Source organism: Bacillus rossius, chromosome 1, assembly GCF_032445375.1.
Source record: "Bacillus rossius redtenbacheri isolate Brsri chromosome 1, Brsri_v3, whole genome shotgun sequence".
Taxonomy (NCBI): Eukaryota; Metazoa; Arthropoda; class Insecta; order Phasmatodea; family Bacillidae; genus Bacillus; species Bacillus rossius.
Window position 1 is genome coordinate 324,147,558 of NC_086330.1, and position 5,031 is coordinate 324,152,588.

At 31.8% G+C, this 5,031-nt stretch overlaps 1 non-coding gene across 1 annotated transcript; it reads left to right on the forward strand.

Moving 5' to 3' along the window:
- The first annotated feature begins 1,693 nt into the window (after positions 1-1,693).
- Trnar-acg (transfer RNA arginine (anticodon ACG)) lies at positions 1,694-1,766 on the forward strand. Its single transcript has one exon. It is a non-coding gene; the product is annotated as a tRNA-Arg (tRNA).
- The last annotated feature ends 3,265 nt before the right edge of the window (positions 1,767-5,031 follow it).

The window sequence follows — 5,031 nt, forward strand, 5'->3', positions numbered from 1 at the left end:
CAGCGTATATCTCAATGACAGCGATGTAGACGACTGTAGAAATCATGCGGTAGCTGCAACGATATTAACTAAGACAGTTTCTTCAGCAGAAGACACTTGAACTGGTGCCATGTCATCATATAACGAAAAACTTTGTCTACATGTTCGGCAATGGCACTCATCTCATCATATTCCAACACCGTTGCGCTATTATCACCCATATTTAGGCACTGATGTATCTACTGTGATAAGACTTTTGCATATTGTAGTAGTCGCATGTGCCATGAACAGTGTTGCTCGATAAACCCAGCCACAGTGCGGCACAATTGTGATATGTGGTAATCAAGTGTCACGAAATGAATGTCTTAAACTCAAGCCAAAACATGCAAATGACTGTCTTAAAATTCACATTGAATTAAAGGAATTGATAATAATTATGTATATACTCTGTATTTGTAAGATAATAGTAATTATATTTTGCTTAATAAAACTGTATCACTGAATGTCAGACAACGTACAGATTAAACTGTTGGGTTTAGAGGCATACAATTTTGGATACGAGTTACTTATATAACGTAGGTAGGCACTAAGAAAGGATTTCTGAAAATACGTCATGTAAATTGGTTAAATAGGGGATGATAATTTGAGAAATCCCAGCGGGCACACTGAATGACAGATAAAGCACAGCTTAAACCAGTGGTTTAAGAATCACGAAATTCTGCAGGAAAGTTCCTTATATAACGAAGTTGAGAACTAAGAAAGCATTTTTGGGAAATAATTCCCTAAGTGGGTTAACACATATAATTGAATCCGGGAAATTATTTTAACTGGCGATTTATTCAGTATTTTATACCAAGACCATTGATCGTACCAAGTACAGCAATATATCGAACCAATTTTTATATTGATATGCAATATTTAATCTAAGACATGTATTTTGTTCTATAATTTTAGTTAATATTTCTATAATTTCAAAATTGTGGCCAAGAAAGTCAATACTATTTCGGAAGCTCTGATAGTTGACAATATGGTACTGGACAGTAGTGCACTCTAGCAGCTAAAGAGAAAACAGTATTGTCGCAGCACGCACCTTTGAATAATAAAACGTAATCTAATATGGTGGCCTCCTATATGGTTTCCGTAACTCCATTCTTACTATACTAATATACTTTGGTAAAGGTCTTTGGGATAAATAATTTGAAAAAAAAGAGACATTTTTAAAGTATATACAATCGAATCCAGTATCTTCGAAATACATGACGCAAGTGATTTTATATTTACAATATTATTGACTTATTACGAATATTTTATAAATATTTTAATAATTTAACATGATGTGCTAAAACAGAGGAATGTGGCTTGATGCCATAGTAATATAATTTTTAAATATAGGTATTTATATTTTTATGAAATTCTTGTTTAATTTTTTTTTTTTTAGATTTTAGTTAATAATGGAATCGTATGTCAAATTTTACAAGGGTGTCATACTTCAACCGAGATAAAGTTTGAGTTCAAGTCATGGTCAAAGTTAATGTCATCTAAATCCAAGGTGGCGACCTTTGGCTTCTGTCATTAACCCGCTCCTCCGCTCCTACACCCTTGACCCTGCGGCGGACAGACCAATATGCAATACTATTAATAGAATTGCGCAAAATAGGCATGATATTTAAATAATTAACATTATATATCGAGTAAATTACATTTCAATATCGAAGGCCCTGTGGCGCAATGGATAACGCGTCTGACTACGGATCAGAAGACTCCAGGTTCAAATCCTGGCAGGGTCGAGTCGTAAGAGCTTTTTGAAGTACCTTGTCACTAAATATGTACACAAATAATCATATTGCTGCAATAATTTGACCAAACCCTCCAACTAACTCTTCTTTTTGATAGGTGTATAAAGTTTAATGCAAGAAGTTTGATTTATTACTTTAAAGGAATTCTCTTAAAAACACCGAGAAATTGTCATTATGAAGCTAATATAAAATATATTAAATATAATTAAATTTTTTTAACAGAACATGAGCCTGAAATCAGCGTTAAAATTTATAATACCAAAATGATTTTCTATTTAGATGGGTAAGTAAAGTTGGTTGTTGATTTAATTTTAAATATTTTACTTCCATGGCTAATTTATTGTGTTATTTTACTCGGCTACAGATACAATAAAATAGCACAATGATGAGGCTTGTTGTAAACAATATTCTCCTCTATCTGTTATTTAAAGCACATATTCCTCATCAAAGAAAATGATTTCCGCGATACTGACTGTCAGTGCGAGAAAGTTTCCAGATAAATATATTTTGTAGTTCTTGCTACCGGTTGCGTGTTGGTTGAAGGCTAACTCGTAAAGTAAAATATAAGGTTTGAATTTCTTGTAGTGTATTAAGATGTTTGAATTTTTTTAATAATAACATTTTATTTTAATAAATTTCTAGGTTACCCAAATTGGACAGCGATAATCAATAGTGTACTAACTGCCAATATCACGAACTGAGTTGATAATTTATTTGGGAATCATCATTATAATATATTTTAAGGAGTTATTTTTTAAAAAAACTGTATAAGTTACAGTCATTTTATTCACTTTAATGACCTTTACAACACAGATTGCTGAATGAAATTAAGATTTAAAAACAATTCTTGTGTTTTGATACATATATCACTGATGTTAATTGCCATAACATTTACTGTGAAGTTAGCAATATAAAGTACTTAAATTCATTGAGGCATTTAGATTTTGGAAATCATTTAAGTGAATTATAGCAAAAACCAAGATCATGCTGCTATGTTTTAGAACCCAGGCGCCTTGTATCCAGGAAGGAACCCGGACAACTGCTTTCTTTGCATGAGGGAGGGGAGGAAAATATGGGGGTTGATACTTAATGAAATTGGTGTAAATTAAACGAAGGGAAATCACGCATAAGTAACTTGTGTGAAATGTGTCTTATGTCTCCAAGGTGGCGTTGTTGTGTATTTAGAAACTGGTGTGTTTCTTTCTACCACCCTCGGATGACGTCCTTTTAAAGGAAATATTACTTGAACTCATGCTTAGGTTGTATCTTGTTGCACTCGTAGATGACTTTTGGTAGGAACAAGTATAGTATATTTTGCACAAGAACCATTCTCCGTAGATCAGCTGTACGCATATGAAAGTGAATACTTTATTACAAGCGTTGAAGTTAGAATTAGTTGTTATTCCTACATATAGATTTTGTTCATTAATTAAGTACATAAATATCAGTGTTTGTTTCTTGCTCAGCTAGTATTTTTATTCTTTTTAAATATACAGAAGCCACAGAGTTTAATATTCCTCTGTGCATTATTTAAAAACGCTCATTGAAGAAATTTGTTTTTAAAATATTTAATTTTACTATGGAAAATATGGATTAGTGGCAAAGATGGAGGAAACAATGCTTTGTATAAACTTTTAGCAATAATAATAAAAAAGCTAAGAAAATAAAGTTATTATGAAGTGTTATTTTTACTACTGTAATAATATTTTGGACAGGTAATCGTAGATAGAAAATCAGTAACATATTGTGATATGCTAAATTTTATGTCTAAATAATATATATTTGTTCTGACAGTGCTTGCATTTTGTACGTGCTGTTTTTTTGGGGTAGACAGTGCAGTTGCCATATATATCTCATAGTTAATGTTATGAGAAAAAATGTTAAATATACTTAATTTCAAATGTTTTGATAATAATATTTTTTAAACAGGCCCGGTTATTTAATTAATATAATTTAGTTTATCAAAATAATATACAAATATATTAATATACTAAATTAAAGATTTTTATTGTAAGGGATTGGTACAAGTATTTCTTTAGGTCAAATAAATTCTTAGTATTTTACACAACACTGATATAAACAAGCACCTACAAAACTGGAGCTCAATTTAAGTGAGCTCTAAACCACCCCTGTAAGGACTCAGTGTTGGACAGGTAATATTATATGAACTATTACTTCATGAATGAATTATAGTTACTATAGGTAATAGGACAATTATTATTATTATGTTTATATGGGCGCCACACTTTAACATTACTATATTAATCATAAATGTTTCCACTGCTATAAGTAGTTTTCAATTCCGGCTTATGCAAAAGGTTACCTATTTCTACACTGAGAAACTAGGTTGCTTACCCATAACTCATATGAAATCACATAAAATATAATTTATCTATAAAGTTATGTTGGGCACAACCAAAATCAAAAGTTCATTTATGATAAATAATAATACTTAAAGTGAATTAAAAAATTAACTAACTCAGTTACCTCGGATCACACAAGAATCTTTAAATCGAGACCACTAGGTGAAATTCAAACTAATTATGTTGTGCCATAATGAAAACCAGAGGCATTAACAGGAACAATAAGTTACTAGGCCGAAACAGTTAATAGAAGGGACTCACTGAACACAAAACTTCAGGACTGAATACATTAAACTTTAGTACCTTATATTTCAGTAGATAAAAGTAGCCCCGGTAATTAAATATTACCGTAGCATTTGCCCTGGCTCAGGGGCACAACAGTTCACTTATTCAGTGAAATATCAGCTGAAAATATAGCTGACACCAGCCACAAAAACTTCCTTCTTCATTTTATTCTCCCAAAATTATATCGTTAACAATGCCTTAATTTTCCATTTTTAAAAGGTCCGCCGATCCATAGACAAATCACCTTCTCTTAATCAGATATCTTTGCCCAACATTAAAACATAGAGAAATAACTACTGCTCTGAGCAATAAACTCTAGAGATTAATACAATTGAAAGACATATAAACAAACACTGAGAAATATTTAAACTAAAGTTTCAGTGTTCTGAGATAATTAGTATTATCACAGATGCCGCTCTCGGCCTTAATTCACACCAAAATTACCTTAAATTTGGTTTAATTTAGGTCGTACCATAATTTAAAATTCAAACACTGAAACTTGACATTTGCCAAAAGTTGGTAACACTGCGTTTCGTGACGGTTGGGAATCGTAACGGCTCACACCATATTTCTTCATCCTGGGAGCAGGCAGCTGCTATCAACAAGTG